This window comes from Ursus americanus, chromosome 29 (genome assembly GCF_024610735.1).
Source record: "Ursus americanus isolate L20-20 chromosome 29, mUrsAme1.1.p, whole genome shotgun sequence".
In the NCBI taxonomy this organism is placed as follows: domain Eukaryota; kingdom Metazoa; phylum Chordata; class Mammalia; order Carnivora; family Ursidae; genus Ursus; species Ursus americanus.
The window spans coordinates 21,776,642-21,790,019 of NC_142155.1; the positions used below are offsets into that span (position 1 = coordinate 21,776,642).

The window sequence follows — 13,378 nt, forward strand, 5'->3', positions numbered from 1 at the left end:
CTCGTGGTGTAGTGAGGAGGGCCCAGCTGCGACAGCATGACTCTGTGAACACATTCACTAGGTGCGACCCAAAGAAATGGATTTGTGAGATGGGAACATTAAAAATTTAGGGAAGTAAGGAATTCAGAGACTTTACGAAGGACGGTTCTGGAGCAAGTGGTCATTTGGACTATGATGAGTAAGACAACAGTGAGTGAATGGATTGAGAAATGGGATAGGGATCAAAGGTAAGTATAGGAATAATAGGTTTAGTAGCTGTGAGGGTAACAGAGTAAAACACACAGGATAATAGGCGATAGTAGTGAAAGGAGAGTACTTTTGTTATTATCGAGTATTTTTCCATGTTTCCACTCCTCTAGTGGCCCATATGGAAGTCTTATCATTAGATTCTGTGTGATTCCTAGACTTTTTGGTTTCATAAGCCAATAAAATTTCTAATTTTACTGACATAAAGTTGCCAGCTTTCAAAATTTTTATGTATTTTTGACAATTAAGGACAATAAAAAAAAAATCCCTGCCATCTGCTAACATAATAAAGTGCTAAAGTGCACTTTAATATCATAAAAAAGCAAGAAAGGCAAAATCTCAGAATAAAAAAATAAAAGCAGTCTTTCTCAAGAAAGCACATCTTGCAATTATATTAATGCCTGTGCTTAATTGATATATACATGCATATGCATCTATCCATCTATCAATTTATTGATCTCAGTTGTTGTATCACGATTACCATAGCTAATGTTTTGTTTATTTTTTCATAAAAACCTTGCCATGGACTGGTTCTAGACTGATAACCAGCCTTTGGGTCCTGAGAAAGTGATATTTCGTATGAATTTTGAAGGAATGGGCATAATTTCAGTGCAGAGGTGTATTCCAGAAGAGTAATCCAAGTACAAGGATCAGGAGTGTAAATGCCCCATGGCAAGAGAGCGAGTTATGCCAGTTTGAAGAACTGAGAGCCTGTGAACATGACAGAAAGGCCAAGGCTGGCATAAGATGAAAAGGTAGGACTGAGCCAGAAAAGAGAGTGAGGAGTCGGGGGAGAGGTTGAAGGTGAAATGGTCAGAATGTTTTCTTCTCATTGACTGCTCACCTCCCACACCACTACCTACCTTTTCTGACCACTCTGGGAATTTGAATGGTGGGAGGTAGGGAAGCGTATGGGGTTCAGTAGTGTCCTCAAAAATTCTTGTCCACTCAGAACCTCAGAATGCCTCTTTAGTTGGAAATAGGGTCCTTGTAGATGTACTTCATTGTAATGAGATCGTACTGGATAAATCTAATATGACCAGTATCCTTATTAGAAGAGAGACAGAAACACAAGGGAGAAAGCCGTGAGAGGAGGGAGGGAGATAACGCAGGGATACATCTATAAACCAAGGAACGCCAGGGATTACTGATAACCAGGAGAAGTTGGAAGAGGCAAAGAAGAATTCTCCCCCTACAGACTTTGGAGAGAGCAATGGCCTTGATTTGAGTCCTCTAGCCTTCAGGACTGTGTGGTGTGCATTGTTATAAACCAGCAGTTTGAGGTAATCTGCTATGGCAGCTTCAGGTAACTAATGTAGGGAAGTAAGCAGCAGGTTGCGAGTTTCCATGTGCTTGCTTCCTAGTCTCCGGACCTTCTTCTTTTGTAAAGTACATCTGCGGATTATTTAGACCTGCTGCTACTCTCCATCACCTGGGACCTCTCACTTACTATCTTGATGTAGGTGCCGCTTTCACTTGTGCTTGCTTCTTTTGTAGGCTCTAAGAAGCCCAGGGTGGCTTTTAACTTCTACTGACTGTAGCCAGGTCACTCCTTAGGTAGCCTTGTGGGCTAGGCTCTAACCCAGCTCAGCACACTGACTCTCCCTGCTCCGTGGCCCGGATCTGGTCTACAGAAAACCCTCAAATTATCTTTTGCTTTATGTCAAATTCTGGGAATACAGGCCCATCTCAACTCGGCTACCTCCCTTTGCCCATCACCAGAGGAGACAGTCTGTGGTGTCTTGCTTTTACATTTTCTAGGTCATAGTAGAAAACCAGCCACTGCAAGTCCTTGCTGTGTAGATCAACTCCTTGTAACTGAGTTTGATGTTCGAGGCAGACACCCTCCCCAATTGTCTCCCCAGAAAAGGAGGAGGAATTCATAACACACCCGCAGTATTTTCTACTTTTGATCCTTGTCGATTCCTGAGTTAAACAAGTTTAACTTGTTTTTATAAACCTCCTTTGAAGATTTTTATGTTTGTTTAGCACTTCTTGTTGATATTTGATATCTGTCATTTTAAGGTATCGGTTGAAACTTCCACCTTAACATCTTTCTCCTTTTGATCCGTGTTTGATGCTTGCTTGCTCCTTAGACAGCTACTTCTGTGAGAGCAGACACTTTTTTTTCTAACAAATGTATTCTCAGGACCAACCTAAAGGCCTAACTTATGGTAAGACAATAAATAAACTATTGTACGAATGAATGAATGCAATTCTAGAATAAACATGTTTCCCTGGTACTAAATTTTATTTTATTTTAATTTTTTATTAAAAAAAATTATATATTTTAGAGAGCGAGAAGGAGACTGTGTGTGAGTAGGGGGAGGGGCAGAGGGAAAGAATCTTCAAACGGACTCCCTGTGGAGCCTGTCCCGGGGCTTGATCCCATGACCCATGAGATCATGATCTGAGCCAAAACCAAGAGTCGGATGCTTAACTGACTGAGCCACTCAGGCACCCCCTGGTACTAAATTTTAAAATAAAAATGTTATGTGATGTTTTAAATAGGGACATATTTAGAGATGGGACAGTGTTTTCAATGTTAGCATTATGGAAGTTCTAAGCTAACATTCGAAGTTTACTTTATCCTATATCCTTAGATTAAATTTTCTCAAGGAATGTATGGATGGCATATCCCTTAGATTAATTTCTTTAAATAGCTTGTTTCTTAGTCATTTTTTAAAAAGAAAACAGATTTTGATACTAATTTCTTTGATGAGTAAAAACGCTGATATCTCTAGCTCTTTCCACCATCTTTCTGTGCCACCATAATAGTGTGCGTAAATATGTAGGCAGATGCTCTCCAGAGCATTAACAATGCCATAAAGAGAGGCAAATGCCAGGTCCTTATTAGGCCATGGTCTAGTTTCTAACTGTGAGGATGAAGCTTGGCTACATTGGTGAATTTGAAATCATTGACGATCACTAGCTGGGAAAATTGTTGTGAACCTCATGGACAAGTTAAACAAGTGTGGAGTGATTAGCCCCAGATTTGATGTACAACTCAAAGATTTAGAATAATGGCAGAATAATCTGCTCTTACCCTGCCAGTTTGATTTTATTGTACTGATGACATCACTGGCATCATGGACCATGAAGAAGCAAAATGGAAATGCACAGGAGGGAAAATCCTGGGATTCTTTTTCTAGGGATGTAATACATACATGCAAATAAAATGCCTCAATGGGGGAAAAAGGTTAAAATATTAGTATCTCTAGAGTTGATTGATGGCAGATCCATATTCTTTAGAAACTGGACTATCAAGTGACATTATTTAACAATATAATCAACAATATAAAATATCGAGGTACTAATATGAATAATTTTCCTAAATTAAAGGAAATACTATCCATGTAAGAATCAATTTGAATGCAATCTATATTAAAATACCAAGAGCATTTTTCACAGAACTAGAACAAATAAAACGAAAATGTGTATGGAACCACAAAAGACTGTGAATGGCCAAAGCAACCTTGAGAAAGAAAAACAAAGCTGGAGGTATCACAGTTTCAGATTTCAAGATATACTACAAAGCCATAGTCATCAAACAGTATGATAACTGGTACAGAAAATAGGCACATAGATCAATGGAACAGAATAGAGAGCCCAGAAATAAACCTATGATTATATGGTCAATTTATGACAAAGGAGGCAAGAATATACAATGGGGCAAAGACAATCTCTTCAATAAATGGTTTTGGGAAAACTGGTCACATGAAGAAGAGTGAAATTGGGTCATTTTCTTATACCACACACTAAGATAAACTCAAAAATAAAGATCTAAATGTGTGACCTAAAACCATAAAAATCCTAGAAGAGAGCACAGGCAGTAATTTCTCTGACATTGGCCATCACAACATTTTTCTGGATATGTCGGCTAAGCAAGGAAAACAAAAGCAAAAATAAACTATTGGGAATATATCAAAATAAAAAGCTTTTACACAGCAAAAGAAACAATTAACAGAACAAAAAGGGAACCTATTGAATGGGAGAAGGTATTTGCAAATGAGGAATCCAATAAGCGGTTAATCTTAGAATATACAAGGAACTTATACAACATCAAATAATCTGATTAAAAAATGGGCAGAGGACCTAAATAGGCATTTTCCAAAGAAGACCTAGAGATGGCCAATAGACACATGAAAAGATGCTCAACATCACTTACCAGAGAACTGAAAATTAAAACCACGATGAGATACCTCCTCACACCTATCAAAATGGCTAAAATCAAAAACACAAAAATAACAAGTGTTGGTGAGGGTGTGAAAAAAAGAAACCCTTGTGCATTATTGGTAGGAAAGTAAATTGGTACAGCCTCTGTGGAAAACAGTATGGAGGTTCCTCAAAAAATTAAAAATAAAAATACCATATGATCCAATAACTCTATTACTGGGTGTTTACCCAAAGAAAATGAAAACATTAATTTAAAAAGATACATGGACCCCTATGTTATTGTAGTATTATTTATAATAGCCAAGATAGGGAAGCAGCCCAAGTGCCCATTGATGAATGGATAAGGAAGATGTGATATTTGTGTGTGTATATGTAAATATGCGTATTCACACACACACACAAATACATATATACACTGGAGTGTTATGTAGGCATAAAAAAGGGTGAGATTGTACCATTTATGACAACATGGATGGACTTAAGAGTGTATTATGCTAGGTGAAATAAGTCAAACTAAGACAAATATTCTATGATTTCACTCATATGTGGAATCTAAAAAAAAAAAACCAAAACCAAATAACAAACAAGCAGAATCAGATCTATAAATACAGAGAAAAAACATGGTTACCAGAGAGATGGGGGATGGGCAAAATGAGTGAAGGCGAGCGAGAGGTATAGGATTTGAGTTATGGAATGAATAAGTTACGAGAATAAAAGGCACAGCATAGGGTATATAGTCAATGGTATTGTAATATGGTGACAGATGGTAGCTATAATTGTGAGCATAACATAACATATAAAGAAGTTGAATCACTATGTTGTACACTGAAACTAATATAACATTGTATGTATGTAACTGATAATTAATGTATTTCAACTAATGTATTAACTACTATGTAAAATTAATGCATTAACTATGCTCAAAAAATTTTTAAAAAGAAACCATCCATTGCTACATAATAACCCCCAAATTTAGAAGCTTAAGACAACAAACGTTTATTATTTTACACTTTCTGTGGGTCAAGAATGTGACCCCAGCACAAGTAGATTCCCATGGCTCAAGGTCTATTATGAGGCTGCAGTTCAGCTGTTGGTGGCACCAGTGGTATTGTCCAGTGGTTCGATGGGGATGGATGGAGGGGAGAGGTTTGCTTCCAAGATCATTCATGTCGCTGTGGATAGGCCTCAGAGCATCGACTTCCAAGTTCACTCATGTGGTTGCTAGTAGGCCTCAATTTCTCACCTCATAGGCTGTCTGAATGTCCTCACAACGGGATGGCTGGTGTTTCACAAGAGAGAGCCAGAGAGTGAGAAAGAGAGAGCAGCCCAGAGGGAAGCTACAATCTTTTTTTAACCTAATATTGGAAGACAGATCCCATTACTTCTGTGTTTTACTCCTTAGAAGCAAGTCCGTAAGTTCAACCCACACTGAAGGTGGTGATTATTCAAGGTCGTGAATACCAGAAACCATTTCTGAGGTTGCCTATCGTACTCATGAGGACCTAAAGCAGAAGCTAGAATTTTCATGAGCATTTCAAATTTCTCCATTGTAGAATGTGTGAAAGTTCTTAACTTCAGTAGTTTGAAAGCCATGCTTATTATTTGGCAACTTGCGCATAAAAATTTTTCAATGATTATTTCAAGCAATATTTGAGAGTACAATAGTGGTGGATAGTAGGGTAGTTGGTCTTGAAATTGGCTTATAAATATTACAAACACCCTAAGTTTGTTGAAGAGAACCTGCCATAATATTTTGCAGAGATATCCAATGCTTCATTTTCATATAGCTTCCTTTTTTTGTCTTTTTGTGTATATATGGCTAAGCCTCCTAGATCTTCTAGTTTATTAATTTTTCTTTCAGCTGTGTCCAGTTGGTCATTTAAATAACTCGTTGATTTTTTAAATTTTGGTGATTATATTTTTTATTTCTATTAATTTATTTTTCAAATCCTCCTTTTCCCCTCAATGTCCTGTTTTGTTTTGTTTTGTTTTAATTATGGTTTCTAGTTCTGTTGTCTCTATTTTAAGCATAGTTTTTAAAATAGTCTACTTCAGTTGATTTCATGGCCTCCAGTTTGGGGATGTGTTATCCTACTTGCTGTTTTATTTGAAGACTCCTGCTTATGTTAGATCATTTCTTTATATGGTTTGTAGCTTTTGATTTTGAACTTCTCTTCAATAAGGATTTTACCACCTGTTGGAATACTATGGACCATAGGTTGTTGAAGGAATGTTATGTACTCCTAGCATGTACTCATGTTTGCTCAGTTGGTTTAGGACTGGCTTTTTACTTCTAGACTTGAGGATTCTACTATCATCCTGAAAGACTACAATGAAGTCTTCGGTTTTCATCTTTAAAGGAGAATTTTATGTTTTCCCCTTAGATCCTCAGGCTGAATTAAATATCCTTGTTACTTCCCCAGACTTCCCCAGGTGTAGTGATGCTATTCTTCCTCTCTCCCATTCAGGGGTCACTCTTTGAGTCTCCTAGCTTTTTATAGGGATCTCAGGTTCTACATATAACGTCACATAAGTCCCAAGGTCATGTTCATATCCCAGATGGACATTTAATCTTCAGCCCCGAGAAATGAAGTTTTACCTGAGCCTGATAACCCCCTGCACATCTACGGTGTCACTTTACAGATCTCTGATTTTACATTTCTTCTTTGTTGCTGGCACCTAAGCCTTTCTATAACTGTTATTTAAATTCATATAAATATATATATATTTTTCTATTATCCTGACTATATGTTATTTACTGTTATTCTACTTTTATATCCTGAGTGGCTGTTTATCAATAGAGTCAACCACATTGTGGGAACTGGGCTGAAAAAAATTGAATAATTTGCTGTTCAACTAGTTCCTTTATTTGCCTTATTTATTAAGGGGCTGTCGATTCTCCCACTCTTAATTTTCCTTATTTTGTTTTGTCCCCATACTTAGACATCATAACTTCAGATCTTGCCCTAAATGAAATCTATGTCTATATATAGCCCTTCATTTCTTCTCACCCACCAATTACTCCCTATATGTGTCTAGGCACCTACTGTATCATTTTTTTACCCTATAATTTAAAACTGTATACATAAAACACTTCTGGGGTGAGAAGGCATAAATCCTTCTAGCTGAAAGAAATGCAATTAGTGCTTTGGGGAATTTGAGTGTGTCGTTGCAAAATCCTGTTCTGTAAGGTAGTGGTGTGGTTTGGTATAAAGAGAAGTAATAGAAATGTTCACGACAGAACCCTAGGATATAAAAGTCCCTTTGTGTTTTTCATTATGAGGTCATTACTCGCCCTTCTTTACAAAATAAACAGGAAGAATTGTTTCCAGGTACTAAAGTTCAAGAGTTTGGGGACAGACTTGTAAAATGAAAACTGAAATACTTAAAGAAGCACAACTGAGAAACGAAAATTTAAAGATGGATACTTTCATATCAACAGAGATAGGATTTGTATTTCTAAAAGCTGCAAGTATGTCTAAATATTTTCATTGAAAAACCCTACAGTAAACGTCTACAACTTTACAATTTATGTAACCAAAAGGTGGCAGTGTTCCATTTGGTTTCCTTTGGAACCTCTTTTGCTAGAGGTATACTTTAGACATGTATTCTGCCTCTAATTTGCTTTTAAAACAATATTAAGTAATATTGCTATTATCACATGTGCCAAAACATAATTATGATTGAGAAGACAAATATTTTTGACAATAGGAGCTTGAAAGGATTTATTGTATAGAACACTTTAATTTGAACAGCCCAAAAGAGACGTTTTCAAAATTAGTATATGGGTGTCTCACATCTAAGTTATTTTACCTGTTGTCAGATCGTCTCTTCAGTGTTCTACTCTCTCTTGGCTACTGATTGATATGTTTCATAACACTATGCAAGCATTGACCTCTTTTCAGGTCTAATTAGTTAATGAGGGAAACAATGTGGGTTTCGTGTTCATAGCAGATAATGTATTTTCATCAGTTTGACTAGAAGTTTTCTTCAGGGAGCAAATAAATATGTATGACCATGGAGGAGTAGGTTGGAAATCTACACAAATTTATTCTTAAACTGTTGGTATCACAATGAAAGCTCAAATAAATGACTGAAAAAGATTTCAATCCCCAATTTACAATCTGTTCCAAAATCTTAAATGAAAGCTTACTTGAGGCAAAACTTCTCTTTTACAAGTATATCCTGGCAAGAACTGACCTAACAGTCAATTATTATAAACAAAGTCCAGGTTTCTTAATTAAAATACAAAATATTGGCTCGCCTGCTTAGCCCGAAAGAAGTTATGTCTTGAGGAGCCGGCAATTATGGTGGCGCCTTCTAGTGCCGCTGATGGTCAGGGCCTGTCAGTGTTTGTGTAAAACCCCATTTTTTTTTAAACTTTGCAACAGTGCTGTGGATTGTTACTTCATTAGCTAAAAATTGGCATCAAAATTCTAAAACAGAAGTTGAGGGATTTTGTTTTGAGTTTGGTCTGAACACCGAAAGAGTTTCATTTTTATCCTCACAAATGTGGGAAAAGTAAACTCTTCCATTTATTATGGTTACATTTTTGGACTTGGGGATTTTTATCTCCATCGACCTACTGTATATAAAAGTTACAGTTGGCTATATTTGGCAAATAACACTAACTACAAATTAGTGAACCATTCCTGGCACTTTCAATTTTACAAGAGCTTACAGAAAGCCTTTATGTGTTTGATTGAGAGCTATTTTTAGCTGGTGAACCAAAATTTGTTTTTATGACTGATTTTATCAAAATGAATGAAAATTCATTTTTCAGTTATCTGTGTTTGTGGCAAGGACTTTTTAAAGGGGTTTATTCATTCCTTTAAATCTCCTTTGCCACCTAACCTGAGAAAAATATCTAGGATAGAACAGGTTTGACTAGTTTTAATTTCATCTTCTCTATTCCCTTGCCGGCCAACGGAAAGAATGCAAATGACAGTAAAACTGTCTCCAGTTGGTCAGGGAGAGGAAGAGAAAGAGTCATGAACTGATTGTTATATCTTTGACTCATATAACGGTTGTTTACTCCCACATAATATTCTCAGGGGATCTGTAATAACTTGGAAAAGTAAAACTATCTTTTCATTTCAAGAAAACTACTGTTCAAAGCACATATTTCTAGATTCATATGTATTATATGGCACCTGGTGACTTGGCTAGAGTTGTTATAGGTCACATCGGCATGAGGAAACGTCCTCTGGGGGATCAGCATTTTGACCTTTTGTGATTTAGATTGCAGGATGCGTTTGGTTGAGTTGTGTTATCAGTGTAATAACAGTTTGTATGGACCAATCGCAATCATGACTAATACACGTCTTAGACTTTAAGACTATGTTGTAAAGTAATAAGATATGTGAGTACTTACTAATGTTTCTTTAAAAGCGGTTGTTGTTTAGCTACAGGTAAATGCTTAGTAAATATGTTTTAAACAAATGAATGAGCATTCACTCTCCTGGGCATTTATCTGCCAAACACTGTACTGGGCAGGGGGGTATAAGGATACATAAAAAGAAAGTCCTGTCCTCTAGGAGTTGGTCACGCCCTATGCTAAGTCTTTTTACATTTGACTCATTTAACCTCATAAAACCCTGTGTGGTAGGAACTCTTGTTGTCCCCATTTTAAAGATTGGAAAACCGAGGTAGAGCATGGTTACATAGCTACGAAAGAGTGAAGCCAGCATTTACATTCATTCTGGTTCCTGAGCATGGGCTCTTAGTCACTGTTTTATCTTGCCTCTCCAATTACAATATACAGATTAATTCTTTCCCAAAATGTGCTAGTTGAAGATCAGTCCTAGGATGTGTTTTACAAAATAGCAATCATCTCCTTATATAAGTGACTCCATGGTAAAATTTGTTTGGAAAATACTGTGTACCACCATCACTGCCATTAAAATATCTTTATGTATTCTAAATGTGTACTAGCATGCTAAATCCTTTGGGCAGTCTCTCTGTAAAGGTATAAAAATGTTCAGTATTCCTCTCAATGACAGTGTTCTGGATAATAAGTCTGCCAAAGGCTATCATAACAATTACTTTGCACTTATGAAAGAATCTGTATATACTGTGTCATTTAAGAATCATAACAATATTCTAGAATACATATTATTATTATCCCAGTATTTTTTTTGTTTTTTTTTAGAGGGGACAGGGGCAGAGGGAGAGGGAAAGAGAGAATCTTTCGCGGCCTCCGTGTCCAGCACCGAGCCCGACGTGGGGCTCAATCTCATGACCCTGAGATCGTGACCTGAACCAAAATCAAAAGTCGATGCTTAACTGATTGATCCCGCAGGGGTCCCAATATCCCACTTTTTTTCTTAAGGTTTTATATATTTGAAAGAGCGAGAGAGAGCGAGAGAGCACAAGCAGGGGGATCAACAGAGGGAGAGGGAGAAGCAGAAGCAGGTTCTCTGTTGAGCAGGGAGGCCAACATGGGGCTTGATCCCAGGACTTCGGGAACATGACCTGAGCTGAAGGCAGAGGCTCAACCGACTGAGCCACCCAGGCGCCATATCCCACTTTTTTAAGATGAGGAAACTGAGGGGGAGGTGTTGAGTGTCCTTTCTCACATGTAACAAAGTAGGGAGAACCAGAATTACTGACATCACTCTGATGCACAATCTAGTGCTCTACGTTGTGAAGAGTAAACGTCTCCATTGTGGAACACATTTTAATAGGCGTGGCTATATGCTTTGGACCATCCTTTTTCCCAGCCTTTGGTCATATGTTGCTTACTTGAGCCAAAGCTGAGCAAGCTAACTCTTCCTCTCTTTTCACTCACCGAGTTCAGGTGTGGACCCCTTGATTAATGCTAATGGGAAACCTCAGGGTAGATGTGCATTTAAAATATTCTTCCTTAAAAATAAGAATAAATAAAAATAAAATGTTCTTCCTTGTGTAGTGGAGGAACAGTTAATCAAACTTGTTTTTTCTGCCACTGCAGTGGGATGCCATAGGAACAGATCTGAGATGGACTGATAAAATAAGGAAGAAGTGGGGTGCCTGGGTAGCGCAGTCGTTAGGCGGCTGCCTTCGGCTCAGGGCGTGATCCTGGCGTTCCAGGATCGAGTCCCACATCGGGCTCCTCCGCTGGGAGCCTGCTTCTTCCTCTCCCACTCCCCCTGCTTGTGTTCCCTCTCTTGCTGGCTGTCTCTCTCTGTAAAATAAATAAATAAAATCTTTAAAAAAAAAAAAAAAAGGAAGAAGTATCACTAGGGAGAGACATGCTTTATGTTCTTCAAGATGTTAGTAGATTGTGCATAGAGATAACAGCATAAAATCCCTGGCTTTGTCTAACTTTGTCTATCTGTAGACATAACAACCATCTTTTGGGGAATAATCTCTTCATGATAATTTTTAAGTGTTTTTCTCTCCATTGAGGGACTAAACAGGAATACCAACACTGAGTCTCAGTTTATCAGTGTGGACCAACCAATGGAGAAGCTCACAGGAATCTAAATTCTAATGTGCCATGTGTTTATGATAATAAGGTAGGAAACACACGGATTTTTATGAAGCAGTTCCTCATATAGTTTCTCATATTAATGGGTTCAACAACCCCATGGTGAGGTATTTTTCCCCCATTTCACAGATGAAGAAACTTAGATTCAAAAAAGTAACTCCTTACTGTTACTCTCTAGTTGTACCATTCCAAAGTAACTTTTCCAAGGTTATTCAGACAGTAAGTGGCAAAACCAAGATATAAATCTAGTTTCCTGGTTGACATTCTCTGAGTACATGTTAAGTGATAAGGTATAGTGAGTACCTACTAGAAGATTCAAGCATCTAAACGACATAGGGGTACTTGCAAAGAAAATAGTATACATATTATAGGGCAATGAGTTATAAGCTGATGCCCCATGATTTTACTGATTCTAACTTTCTAGGTGATTCTGATTCAGTATACACAGATAATTCAATAATTACATTTGGTAGAGGAATCCCACCAGCGTATTTTTGGGCTTATGGCTATAGAATCGAGCACCCATTAACATCTGTAGATTTAGAACAGAAAAAACTCAGAATAACAAAACTGCTCCAGAGTTCCATGGAAGTTTTACCACCTAGAGAGTGGTAAAACTTGACCAGTTGTGAATGTTGACATTTGTACCATTCTGTTTAAGGGACATTATCAGATTGGTCTTTGTCCAATGAGTCTTTCTCACTGATTTAAGAAGCATGTTTGAAAATATATGTAAATGACTAGCATATCTACATATGAGGAATTCCTGGATTGCTTAGAAACTGTAGATGATTTGGCTTAACTTTATTTACTTAAAAATGGTTAGAAGATAACATACAATTGATAAGCATCATTTCTAGAGAATTTTCTAGAAGTCTTAAAAGACATTTTAGAAGACAGTATTGAGTGGTACTGCATTTTGGATTAGAGCCTCCTATTTAGAGAACTGTGTCTCATGTTCAGAATATAAAAATATTGAAAGTAAAATGTTCATACTTTGGACTCAAGGTAATTATCCATTATGCTAGGTGTGCACTAGCGCCTGGCTATAATTTCAGTTATAGGTTAGGTTATTTTTTTGGATTTTCAGCATAAGGCTGCATATCTCATTAAAATTCAGAGCTATTATTATTGTTATTTTTTGGCCACCAATATTGAAAAGTGTGAATGTTTCAGTAGGATTTATATCTGCATCTGAAAACACCAACCTTGTGTTGAGTTGATAAGCTACAATATTTGCATCCATTTCTACAGAAGCAGTTTAAGCATAAAATGCATTTATCAGATGGAAAAAGCATCATTATACTGCAATTCGATGTTATCATTGCCTTCCTAATAAACATGCGGTGATAGAAAATACAACTGTTCCAAAAGGAGGAAGAAAGAATTTGAGATTAGAAGGGGGGAGGTAGGATTACCCTGAAGGAAGAGAGAGGTGGTGAAAGGTGAAAGATAAAGAAAACAGTTACCCACTTGAAGAGAGTT

At 37.2% G+C, this 13,378-nt stretch overlaps 1 pseudogene; it reads left to right on the top strand.

The window, feature by feature from the left end:
- The first annotated feature begins 3,026 nt into the window (after positions 1-3,026).
- On the top strand, positions 3,027-3,411 carry LOC123797086 (small ribosomal subunit protein uS8 pseudogene; annotated as a pseudogene).
- Positions 3,412-13,378: the final 9,967 nt, after the last annotated feature.